At 44.0% G+C, this 13986-nt stretch overlaps 1 long non-coding RNA gene across 1 annotated transcript in view; it reads right to left on the minus strand.

The window, feature by feature from the left end:
• The window catches only part of LOC111737707, a 175824-nt gene that overhangs the window by 157226 nt on the left and 4612 nt on the right, over positions 1 to 13986 (minus strand). The gene's annotated exons all lie outside the window — the stretch shown is intronic.

Below are 13986 nucleotides of genomic sequence, written 5' to 3' on the forward strand. Positions count from 1 at the left end.
TGTGGCATAACCACATTATCTTTTCTTCTAGCTCTATGTCTGTATAGTCAATGTCATGGTTAAAGTCTCTTTGATTTCTCTTAGCAAGGTCAAAAACTACCTGACAGATCAATGACTTAATTAAACTCAGTCTTCCCTGTTGTATGCCCGTATCCTCCCCTTGGGGCCTCCCTTTACTACCCCTAAGAGGTATGACACCCCCCACACCTATCGCCCCAGATCTACCCAAACACACCTACTACGTCTCCTCATATCCGGACACAGTTAGGAGCAGTCCGCCTGAGAGCACTATTGCCTTTTGACAGGCAACTGCCAACATCACAAGATGTGAATGGCCTAGCATAGGTCTCCCAATGCCTTGCCCCGCACTTCCTCCTAGACACCCTGACCTTTTGATTAGACCAAACAATGCCTCACTCCCAGCTGCCCTGGTAATCACCAAAGCTGCCACCCTTCAGAGAGTGACACAAATTCCTATCAGGACCACACTCTGTCATTATGTGCCTCAGAGCTGACGGCCTAGGCTGCCACAGCCAATCCACACCACTTTGGTCATGATGAAACAGCCTCAGGGAAAATCGCTGGCTCACTCAGCCTTGCTCCGGCTGCAAGAAAAACCTGCCAGGGTTCATTCTGCTCCTGTCTTCCTGTCCTCTTCCTTCTCCTGAACCATCATCTTTTAGACAAGTGTCTCTTGTGGGGTGACTCTGTGTGCATATGGAAATATATCTGCATAGTTTATCACTCCCAATGTATTCTTATTCCTTTGACTAAAGGGGTATGGGTCTATATCCATATCAGATGAGACAGAAAGATTTTTATATACTGAATATGTTTATGCATAAATATATGCTACTTACCAGTCACTAAACAAGCCATACACTTTAACACTTCTGTGTCATTGCTCAAGGTAGTCCTTGGCTTAGAAGGACTTTCCCTTTATGTCCTATTGACACTCCATCCGCCAATGGAAGACTATTATTTATCAGGCTTTAGCAACAAAACTCCAATTTTCCTTTGAGAATCTACTCTTTCGTGTGATTAAGTTCATGTGGGTTTGTGTGGGGACGACCCTATCCTCTGGCCCTGGAATAGGTACATAATTCAGCTTAGGCCAGTCAAAGCCTGTAGTCTCCTGACCACCATGATTGGTTCAGGGACATGTAGCTGACTCAAAGAGGCCAATGATAGTCAGCTCAGGACTTCTGCTAGAAATTATAAGAAAGACAGAACTTTGCGCTGAGATGCTAGGGTGCAGGATATAAGCCTAGATCCTCGGCAGCTTTCTCTGCCACAATTTGGGAGTGTGAATGAAGCCAACAGAAAGGAAAACAGAGTCCAGAGAAGAAAACGTATTATCGACAATACTGTTTGAGATTCTGAATCTAGCCGTGCTTGAAACTAGCCCTATCCACTGGATTTTCACATCTGTGAGCCAATATATGATAATGATGATGAAGATTAAGTCAGCGGAAGCTGGAAGAACGGGTGCTGTGGTGTGCTGCCCTACGTCCCCTTTAGACTGAGGCACTCAGTCAATCAGTGGCCATGAGCGTTGCCTGCTGATGGTCCATCAATTGCCTTTGGCTGCATTAAACCATCTCACCCAAGCTTTCATTCCCTCCGCAGAAGTAGCTCACATCTGAAGACTCATCGGTGCAGGGGTACACAGGCCCAGACCCCTTGTCTTAGTTCCAGACAATTTGGAAAGGCTAGTCCAGATCCAATTTACCCAAACTGCAGTTTAGCAGCTCCCTCTGCCAAATCCTGCTTCCTTCACCGCCTTGTAGGCACTACCCTCCAAAACAGTCCCCAGAAAACTCCCTGCATGCAAATCTGCATCTCAGTCTGTTTCCTGGGGAACTTTATCTAAGGTAGTGGGGTTTCTGCATTTGTAATCAAAGGAGTCCTAACTAATGCACAATCCTACGAGGCCTAATCCAAACGCCACCTCTTCCACAAAATCTTCAACAATATTAAGTCCTTCTTCCTAAGCTCCCATTTTCAATGAAGGTACATTGCATCCTCACATTACGGCTGATGGTCTACGTGTCTGTCTGTCTGCCTCCTCTTGAAAAGTTCTAAGCTCTCAAAGTCTTCTTCATGTCTGACTAAGCCCTGAGCACTTTGCACATAACTTGCACTCATCATAAACTGAGTTACCACGAGAAGCATCCTCTTGAAATTCCTCACTGTGATCACGTTGGGGAGGTGTTGAAGGCTGTATTGGTTATCTACTGCTATGTAATAAAATCTCTCAAAATTCAGCAGCTTAAAACAACGAACATGTATCATCTCACCAATTTCTATGAGCAGGGAGTCTGGGAGCAGCGTCGCTGCGTGGATCCGGCTCAGGGCCTGTCGCAGGATTGCAGTAAAGACGTCAGGCAGGGCTGCAGACACACGAGGCCTAAGTGGAGCTGCGGGACTTGCTTCCAAGGTGGTTCACTCACACGGCGGTTGGCAGGCGGCCTGACTCCCTCACCACGCGAACCTGTGCACAGGGCTCTCTGAGTAGCCTCACGACACAGCAAGCAGCTTCCCCTGGAGTGAGGGATTTTAAAACCACCACAAAAATGTCGTTCATTACACTGCGTAGCTCCCTCTCTGAGCCATAGGAGAATCTTCTCTAATCCCACTAGGAAAAACCCTAACACTTTTCATAAGCAGCTTGATTGTTTTTACCTCCTGTGCCCTATAAATTATGTGACTGATTTTGTTTTACTCTTGGCTCCTCAGAAACTTAAAACCATATTTGTAGCCCACTTCCATCAGGGGTAAAATATTTCATGGCATGTGTTTCATAGGCTCTCCTCATTTCTAAGTTTTGTTTTTCTCTTCTCTGGTTTACTTTGTGTATCATTTTCCTTATTTGAAGATTTACTCTACTGTGATACAAGCTATGCATGCTAATAAGCTGCCTTAAATCCTTTTTCAGGACAAGGCAAGGTATAAATAAATAAATTCAAGCATACAAATGTATACATACATACCTAAAATAGGGCTCTTGATTTACTAGCATATATCCTTAGAGTCAGAGCACCGAATCATTTAAACAAATCCAGGTCATTTTATCTGACAGATTATGTGGTAAAATGAATAACAACAATACTCAGAACAACTGCTAACGTTCACTGTGCATCAATGACGTGCCGGGCCTGTGCTCAAAAATTTCACTCACTCCTTCAATTAACCTTCATGATGTCCCTTGAATTTAGGTCCTCTCGTGCCACCCGCTTTCCATGGAAGGGTGAAGAAACTCTCTCAAGGTCACAGTTCTAGACAGTGGCAGAGTCAAGATTCAAATTCGAGCTCACTGGGTCCTTGAACAAAAGCTATGTGCTGCTTCTCTTTTCTTTTAGGGCGAATGGAAAATATGTTTTAACATGTCGGCAGTAAGAAGACTGAAGCCCACAGAGGTGAATTCAAAGTCACCAAGTAGTTATTCAACATTCCTGGTGCCCAAAGTTATGGCAAGAGATTTGGTTTTTATAAAGGAGAAGGAAACATACAACTGAGGATTTTATAGTCCAAGCAGCAACAAGTAAGTTAACAAACGTAAAGCAATTGTAAAATAGAATTTACGTGAGTCAAAATGAAAACGATACATTGTAAATTCTACAGGTGATCAAATACGGCAGAAAATGCCATGATCTGAGAAGGTTACTGAAGGCTTCTAGGAAAAGATGAGATTTAGGCTGGACCTTGAAGGACGGACTAAAACTGGATGGATAAAAGAATTAATGGAGTAACAGCATGGAAAGTATCACAACAATGAAATTCTCTAGGCATCATGGAAATAATTGTATAACCTTTGGCCCCTTAGGAACTGCCTCTTGAGATCAATCAGTTCATGTGCCTGGTAACTTACAGAGAGGAAGTAAGCGTGCGCATACACATACACATATGCATTTCAGATGTGGAAAGGAAGAGTCAAAAAGTAGCGTGAAACACAGGCATTGTGACAGAAAATCAGAGAAGGCACAACTGTGACTCTCAAAAAATAAATAAATAAAAATCAGGGCTATATAGGGCACAAAGGAGCTGTCAACCACTATCCTGTCATTTCTGATTTATAAGCTGAATCGACAAGCATGTTTAAGCCCATAGGAGGAGGAGTTTGTGGAGTCCTAAGTCACGTATCACAGTCCCAGCGTGGCCGGAGATGACTGGACTGCTGAGTTCTGTTCACTCATCTGTAAAATGGGGACAGTATAAATCTTTCTTTGTGAAGATCAGGTCATATAATTTAGATAAAAATGCTTTCCGGTATACAAAACAGAATAACGATCCCTGTAACAACTTGTTTTTAGATACGAGGTTAACACAGCTATGGGAGAGAACCCAGCACAAACACCTTTCTGATGTCTGAATGCCCCCCACAAACTCGGTGACTTCTGCTTGAACTTCTTTAGTGTCAGAAAGCTTCCTTCCACAAAAGACTGTGTGTCTCATTTGAGGACAACTTAGATTGAACTAAGCGCTGCCTCTTGGCATTGTCACTGGTCCTGGCTTTATCGGCTAGTAACATCCACCACGGATAAAGGAAGAGTAAAAGCAGACGTGCCGTATATTTGCCATTGATGGTGGATCAGAGAGGCAAATTTGACAGCTTTGTAACTACTCTCTCCCTGTCAACATCACCGTCACTCTCTTCTTACCAGTCCCACTCGTTTCCTACACTCTGTCATTCCTGGGGTCTAGGATTGAAATTTTCAATTTCCTGTGACACAGTAAAGTAGAAATGATCCATAAAGTGTCCCCCAGCCGGACGTCATGTGTTCCTACCAGGTGCTAGTTGGAAGCACGTCTCGGCGACCTCTTGCTCACTCCCCCAACCTGCCCACTACAGGACAAACCCTGCCTGGGGAACAAGGTGAAGGAACTATTTATTTCCGTGCAAATGTCCCCTTAATGGGTAATGAGGCAAATGACAGCAGCTGGATCTGCTGTGTAAGGCTGAAATGTCTCTAAATAGAATATGGCTCCAAGTTTTCCATGGGGTACCTGCATCAGCAGTTCTGTAAGTAAGTCACCGAGGGGAAGCAACTGTCTCTAGGGCGTCCTATGCCCCTAGCAAATCACAGCTGTGAAAAGAGAAAAAGTGGGGTAAAGAGATGGGGCAGGGGCAGGGGCAGGAGGAAAGGAAGAGTCGAGAGAAAGGAATAAAGCAGGATACTGGCCTCATCTCTCACTACTCATTCTCGAAAATGTTCTCTCACCAGACTAAACTCCGTGCAGATCACATGCTCTTTCTCTCTTCCAAGCCTTTGCACATGCCGTTCCTTCCCCCTGGAATGCTCCATTTTGCTTAACACGATGACTCACGCTCACTCCTAAGATATGAGCTGGGATGTCGCTTCCTCCAGAAAGCCTTCTGAAACCTGGATAGGGGTCTCCTATACTTCCTCTACCACTGCACTGATTACGCTATGTTCTTATCATCTTTTACTTATCTGTCTCTCCCTAATAAAAACAATAGCCAACATCGATTGAGTGCTTAATATGTGTTTCGCTGAATAGCACAATAATTCTACAAGGTAATATCCCATTTTACAAACAGGCTCAGAGAGGTTAAATATCTTGACCAAGGTAACAAAGGTTATGTATCTAGAACGTGGCAGAGCTGTGTTTAGAACCCAGATCTGCCCACATGCTCATAGCCACCGTGCTATGCCCGTCTACATGCTGGGCTCCATGGGGCAAGGACCGTGTCGTAGTCACATGGTATTCTAGCATCAGTGTGCCTAGCAAGTAGGTGATAGTCAATATATATTAATTAACTGAACAAAGGTACCACAATCTAAATGTGTGTGTTCTCTCCAAATCTACAAGTTGAAATCCTAACCCTCAAGGAGGTGGTTTTAGGAGGGTGGGGCCTTTGGGATGAGATCAGTGTCCTTATAAAAGAGGCCCAAGAAAGCTCCCTTGCCCCCCTCTGTCATGTGAGGTTACAGTGAGAAGATGTCGGGATACAAACCATAAGAGGGTTCTCACCAGAACTCAACCGTGCTGGCACCCTGATCTCAGACTTCCAGCCTCCAGAACCACAAGAAAGAATTTTTGTTGTTTCTAAGTCACGCAGTCTATGGCACTTTGTTATAGTGGCCCAAGCGGGCCGATGTTGAATGAATGAATAGAGGAATGAATGAATAGAATCGTTACACATTAGAAATAAAAGATTCCATAGGCCAATTCCTATTTGAAGAAATGAGGCTGATGGAAGGGAACTACTCTCATGTGTGTGTGTTTCTCAGAACAGCCAGAAAAACAAAGAAACAAACAAACAAACAAAAACAAAACTCCTCCTAATCACCATAAGAAGCCAGGAGTCAGAACCAGAGAAGCAGTGCCAAGGGTCAGGCCCAAGGAGGAGGCCGTGAATGGGAGATGAGACAAGGGGTCAGCCGCGCTGGAGGACAGGAACAGGTAAGGACACACGGGGTGGGACGGTCAAGAAGAAATAGATAAGAAAAATAATAAATTAAAGGGTGACTGGAAAGCTGTTGTCACTAGTGCTAGTCACACAGTGACTAGCATAGGGGGTGGGTTGGTTGCCCTGGTCATGGGTAGATGCATAAAGATACATAATTCATAAAGATCCATATGGCTGGAACTGGAAACTGACCCCCAGACCTACTCCCTGGCCACTAGCCACTACTACATGCTGCTCCCTTAAGCAATGTCTGATCCTCCAGCATTTCTCTTCCTTTATTTATAAAAACACAGATTTTTGGACTAGCCACTTTAATTTTTCCCACAATTGCTCTCATGGTAGTTTCAATGTTCCAGTCCAAGAAACAAATAAGCTAAGAAATGAGGTTAGAAATATGCTTTGCAAGGTCTAGGGTGGGAGAGAAAGGGCTTATTTATAGGTTGTCTTACTTAATACTCTGGGTCCATTAAGCTCCATTCCTAAAGAATTCATTTATTATCTACAGTTGCTTAAAACTTTTAAAATTCTGTGAACGCCTATTTGGTGCCTTTTGTGTGTCACGCACTAACCTGGAAGATACAGAATCACACAAGGTTGATTTCTATAAGCCCAGCAAAGGGCTCCATGGTCAATGAAGGAAAGCAGAACAGAGTTTAAAATGAGAAGACCTGAGCTCAAGGCAAGGTCCTGGTTCAGGTCTTCTGGGCTACAGCAATGACGGATCACTCAATAACTCTGTGAGCTCGGGCAAGTTAAATGACCTCTCTGTGTCCTAGTTTCTTCATCTGCAGAATGTAAAATTATTATCCTTACCTCACAGGGTTGTCATGGGAATTAAATGAAATAGCACATCAGAAAGCTTTTTGCAGAACTGTAAAGCACTCGGCCCTCGGCCTATTCAATTGTCATTACTAGAGATTCTTCTACCTTGCTACAGTGCCACCATTTTAATAAGCAGATTTAGTCCGATACCTGGAATGAAGATTTAAAACCCACAGACACAGACTTCTGACAAATAAAAGAAACCTCATTTGAGTCCAACCAATAAGAATTAATGTGTATTGAGGACCTATGGCACATAAAACATAAAAGTGTAATTAAACCTTATACAAGCTGTGTCAGCTAGATATTGTCTCCTTGTTTTAAAAAGGCTAAGAGAGATAAAGTAACTTGCCTGAGCCACAAACAAATGAATAGAGCTAGCAAATAAATAGAACTAACAGTTCAGCCAGTTTTCTCTATACCATGTTGCCTTCTCTTTTTTTTTTTTTTTTGGCAAATGTTTTATTATGTCTGTAAGTGCTACCTACCTCCAGCCCCTGAATCAGTAACCCCCAGACAGTCCATCACAACGGATCTCCGTACTTCCTAACCCAATGATAACTTTCCTCCTCACTTCACAATTCCATTATTCTGTAAGAAACCCACAAAGGACAAGCATATCAGCAATGAAAGGAAAAGCACACATAAGCCAGTTTCTTTATCAGTCTTTCTCGTGCTTGTGATTTCAGGCTGTGAAGGAGGAACGGGAGCTGTAAGTAATGCTAATAGCATCATCCAAGGAGCAGCACATAACAGCTCCCATAGTCCTGGGGAGGAACTGCCTTCGTGCCACGTGGGTTTTTTGTTACCATCCTGGCTATGAGATGAGATTCAGAGAAATCAGATGTGAAACCCCACTGATTCATGGCCGGTCCACAGCTTTCAAAAAAAGACACAGGAGTACAGAATGGGTTCACCAATATACTGCCTGCACAGACACTTTGAACTCTCTTGCAAGGTACAGAAGATAAACCGTTCCAGCAGAGAACCTGGCACTATTCACCTGAGAGGAGGGAACTGTCAGGAGGAAGACCTTGTCACAGCTGATGGGCTTCCACAGGGCACAGAGGGCTGAGCAGGAGGAAACTGAACTTTTGAAGAGAAGCTATAGGGAGGCAGACTCTATCTCAGTATGAGGGGCAAAGGGACACCCCATAAGGAAGTGGTTGTACCCAAGAGGAAGTGAGCGCTCTGCCCCAAGGATACTCAAGGAAAGCTGGGAAACCTCAGCCAAGAAATGCCACAGAGTATGTCTAGGCATCTGACATGGTGAGATGATCAAATTAACACCAAGTTCTGTTCCAAACCTGAAACTGTCATCGGGGGTGCTGTGATACAATACTCGAGGCCATAGAATCAGAATTCCAGCTTTTTCACTTATTATCTATGCAACCCCATACAAGTTACTTAACCTCTATGTTCAATGAACCTCTATGTTCACTTTCTTCTATGAAATATGGATTGTAATAGTCATGACCCATAGGGTTATTGTCAGAATGTGTCAGTGCTTGTATGGTGCTTTTAAAAAGTGTGTGCCACGTGGTCAGTACTCAGTAGGCATGTACTAAGTACTTACCAGGTGACAGACACTCTTCTGAGCCACAATCATATACAATACAAATACGGCAGGGCCCAAGCACAGAGGGTGTCTAGGCCATGGTGTGACTTGGGGACTTACTCTACAGTGAGTGGGAAGAAATCGAAGGTTTTAGGCAGGGTAAGACACCGGACAACTTACACTCTAAAGAGATCATGCACTTGACTTTTAAAAACCAACCATGCACGATCTCTCCCATTCTTTCCCCATTTGCAGAGTCCCCAAGGCCCTAAAAGAGCTCAACGTTACAAGAGAGAAGGTGTCTGGGTCTCTGAATATTCTCACAGGCATCCTCGTGCTGACCGGGAACGCCGATGTTGGGCTGTGATGGAGTAAAAAGAAACTTTATGTATTAAGCCAACGAGGGAGCGGGGAACGGAGGGAGACGGGATGAGGAGAGAAAGGAGGGTGAGGGAGGGAGGAACAAAGAGCATTCCTGCTACCGCAGGAAGAATGCAAATGTGGGGTCCGGAACGAACTACACTAGAAGCAGGAGATCCTCTACCCATTTCCCTCACAGTGCCTCGGATACAGTCATTGTTTTTAAGTAAATAAGTGGACTCCACCACAAACCAGCTATACCGTGATGTGAAACCAACTTCCTTGTAAACGCTGGCTGTCAAGGAAAGATAGCAAACCAGGTTAGCCTAGGACAGCATCCTCCGGGCATCCTACTTCTCTTTTCAGAAGCCAGGTTTGAAATAAATAATCTTTTTCTCCATCAGACTGGGCGATTTTTTGAGTTCTTGCCAGATAGGCAACATTTGCTTTCATAGTTATAAGGTACAAAAATTGCAAGGCGCAGGTAGTTGAGTTTTAGGCAATAACCTGGCACTGGCTAACTCTGCATAATGATAGATGCGGCCACTGCCCAAGACATGCAGGCACGTTAGGCACATACATGTGTGCACATTCACTTATTCGACAAACATTTACTGAGCAACTACTTTGTGCTAGGCACTGGTCTACGTATTGGGGATACACTAGCAGACCAAACAGTTTTTTTTTCTTGCTAAAACAGTCCAACCATATGCAAGACAGACATGTTTTCTATCATCATAAGCAAACAAATAAATAAAATTCCAGAGGCTGAACAGTGCTATGAGGAAAATAATAAAGTATAATAGAGTCTAACTGAGGAAGGGGCAGGGGGACGTAAGCTAGTGCAGACCTGGAAGCTGCCATTCGGGTAGGAAGAAACAACACGCAAACAAGTAAAATGTGTGTCAGGTGGGAAGAAGCTCTGGAGTGAACATGGAGCAGGAAGGGGAGGAGCAATGCCATGAAGGACATCAGAAGTGGGTTAATATAAGAGATATCTAAAAAGTCCGTCCTCTATTCGAGCCTTGTGATGTTTTAGCTATGGGGACAAGGAAGAGGAGGGAGTCAAGGATACCTCCTCTATTTGTGGGTTGTGCAATGGATGGAGGTGTCACTTACTAAGACAGAGGACAGCGCAGGAAAACCAAATTTGTATAGAGACGACCCCGAGTTTGGTCCCGAACATTGCTCTGTGATGTTCAGACAGTGATATCAGTAGGTGATGAGCATTCACAACATACAGATGGCAACTGAGGCCTGGGGCACTGTTCAGGACTGAATATTTCTGTCCCCTCAAAATTCATGTTGAAATAAATACTAAACCCCGATGTGACGGCGCTAGGGTGGGAGCCTTTGAGGGGTGGAGCCTTCATGAATAGGGATCGAGCCTTTATAAAAGAAACCCCAAAGAGCTCTCTCACCCCCTTACCACCATGGGAGGACACAGAAGAAGACAGTCACGTGTAAACCAGGAAGCAGGCCCTCACCAAACACTCACGCTGCCGGCACTTGATCTTGGCCTCCCCAGTCTCCCGAACTGTGAGAAATAAATGCTTGTCATTTAAGCCACCGAGTCCGTGGTATTTTTGTTATAGCAGCCCGACCAGACTAAGACAATGATGGATGAGGAGTCTTAAAAATCTGAAGGTCTGCAGTCCAGGGTGGTAATGGCAGCTCCCTGGATTTGCCCATGACCCAGACCCCTCCCATCTGTCTGCTCCACCATTTTTAAATGCAGCCCTTGTCACGTGGTCCAAGATGGCTGCTGGACCTTCGACCAGCAGGTCTGGCCAGACAGGCAGCACACTGTCATTTCCTTTCTGATATTAGCTTGCTTTGAGACCTTGGGAAACTCATCTCCCCTGGATCTGTTTTCCCATCTGAGCCGTCAAGTTCCTTGTTGCTCTAACATGTCCCGACTCTGTCAGAATAAGGGCTGAGAAGCTTCCATCCAAAACAGGGAGTCTGGGACACCGCCATACAAACAGAGTATTTATTGATTTGACTAAGAAACTGACCTTTAAATATCCATTTTTGTATTGGTGCTTTGGATAGGAGCTCTCCAGGGAACTAACTCTAAGGGTAATTGCTTTTGCCTCTGCTTTAGACGGGGCTGACTTTGATGCAATGCTCTTTTCATCTGCAGGTTTAATTTAGCTCTTTTGTCTGCATTAAACTCACTGGGAAATATCTTTTGTGTCGTGCCAAATACATCACATGGTCGGTCGTTTCTAGCTCATTTTAGACTTGCCCTTTCAGCTAAGGATCCTGGGATGCTCTGAGCGCCGAGGTTGGGCAAACTGATGTCCCAAATCCCTCGGGAATCTTCTCTTTGGGAGCTGAGAGTAATCTGAACCAGCCACTGGGTGTCAGCATTGCTTTGTCCAATTATAAGGAAAAAAATCGATATTTGTGTGGTTTGGGAATTGTTTATGCAGTAAGTTTGGGCTCTAAAGTGAGCACAACCACAATTCACATTTTTGCAGCTCTTAGCATTAACCAATGAAGTTTACATTTGTCTTTACATTTAGACTCTCCCTATTCATTTCAGCCCCTCTATGTTCCTTGGCTAGATTGCTGAAACAGTGCCCATTGCCAGCTTTGTGCCCCTCAAGTTGATCTTTTTCATCTGGTTACAATCAGGACTATAACAGGCTCGATTATAGAATAATGAGCTCCCTCTCACTGGAGGTTTGCAAACAAAAGCTATAAAACCACCTGGCAGATGTGTGAATGTGTATGTAGCTTATAAATATAAACACACACACACACACACACACACACACACACACACACACACACACACACACACACACCACCACCACCACCACCACCACCACCACCACCCCTCTTTCCTGCTTGGGAACCTTCACTGACACCCTGTTGTCCATAACAGAGAAAATCCTAAATTGTCTAGCTTTGTACCTGGCTGCCTGCAACTCCCCAGTCTTATCTCCTGTATCAAACACTGTACTGCAGTAAAAATGAACGTTCTCCCCCAAAATTTCATTCTCTGCATGTCTTTGCTCACCCTTCTCACCAGAGAAACCTCTGTTCATTCTTCCAGAGCCTCCTCCAGGAAGCCTGTTGGGAACTCTTCCCCAGTATCCACTCCCCAGCCCAAGCTTAGTGCCCTTTCTATGGGCACCCAGGGCACAAGAACTAAATATACATTTTACCCTAGTGTGTTGAAGTCATCAGTGATGTTTCTCTCATCCACTAGACTGTGAGCTGCTTTAGGACAAGGATTCAAGTTTTTCATCTTTGTTTCTCTGGCTTCTGTCACTGTGTCAGATAGGTTGTTGACATTTAATATATGTTTATTTAACCAAACTCAGTTAATCCCATTGGTTATTAAGCTTATTTTGCAGAATCTGCAACATCTCCAACACACATCCCCTGTTCACAATCCCAGTTGCAATCATCCTGCTTCAGAGTTTGCTAAACTTGTCACTTCCTTTGTCTGGTGATTTTTGCCATACCTGTGTATCATATGGGCTACTTTAAAAAAAAAAAAAAAAAAGACTTTCTCTTTACATCTACTTATATTGTCTCAAATAAATTTGTTTTAAAAGAAAACTTTATATTGCCACCATAATCAAACATTTATATCACTTGCCACAAAAAGATAGTTTAGGAAACTAAAATAAAAAACATGCTATTAAATTCTAGCTTAACTACCTCACCTACTATAGCAGACACACTGAACCATTAATGAATCTTTCACCTCTTCCTGTATCCATGCCTCTGTGACACAGGACTTTGAGTTCCTCTCACTAAATAGACAGAGCCCATTTCTCTATCCCTTGATTCTAAATTCAGCGAGAGAACTTGCTCTGGCCAACATTGTGTTCGTAGATTTGACACTTGCGAGAATGTGCCCAGGCTACCTGATGGAAGGATGTAAGAAATACATGAAGCAGAGCCCAGTTTCCCCAGCCAAGAGTCAGCTGAGAATCTAACTGCTAAACTTGAGAGCAAATCCAGTCAAAGACCAAAGGAATCACTTTAACGGCTGACCTCAGACTCTCAAGCTAAATAAAGGTTTATTGTTGAGAGGCACTGAGGTTTTGCTGAATGTTTTGCTACATACATTAAGATGGCAATAGATAACTAACATACTTTCCAAGGCGCGAGCCTGAAGTCTGTTTTCTCTTTGTTAAAAAGGTAGATTAGAAAGGGTTAGAGAGGTGTTAAAATACTAGCTCCCAACTGAGAATGTCTCCTTGAAATAATCATATGGACTGAAATGGAACTGAAAAGGGAATGATCGTGCCACTTCATGATTCAATGTAATTCATCACAGTTTATACCTAAAATTACCTCTGTACCTCTCCCACACTTTGAGATACACTGCCCTAGTTCTTGCCCTTTCTACATTTTGGACATAGCTTCCAAAACTGGGCTTCGGGCTCTTTGCCAAAAACTAAAGCCCAAACTTGATTCACAGTCCAGGTGCTCCACAATCTGGTTGCAGCCCTGGCCCGCCAGGCTTGCTCCCACTGCATCCCCTCTTTATATAACCCAAACAACCACCCAACCTGCTCAGTGTTTACTGAGCACTTACTTACTGCAGCTGTTCAGAGCTGAACACCTAGTTGGGGGTGGGGAGTGATGATTAAGAGGCAGCTTTCATCTTTATCAAGCTCTCAGCCCAAAAGTAAAGCATGTAAGCAACCACAGAACTCCAATACGGGAAGAGGAAGTTAGAAAGCTATAGAAACCAACAGGATTGACATCTAACACAGGAGAAGCTTGAATCACAGGAGGATCCCCAGGGTACCGATGCTCCTGAATGCAAATGAAATCT

The sequence above is a fragment of the Pteropus vampyrus genome, unplaced genomic scaffold, assembly GCF_000151845.1.
Source record: "Pteropus vampyrus isolate Shadow unplaced genomic scaffold, Pvam_2.0 Scaffold30, whole genome shotgun sequence".
NCBI classification, from domain to species: domain Eukaryota; kingdom Metazoa; phylum Chordata; class Mammalia; order Chiroptera; family Pteropodidae; genus Pteropus; species Pteropus vampyrus.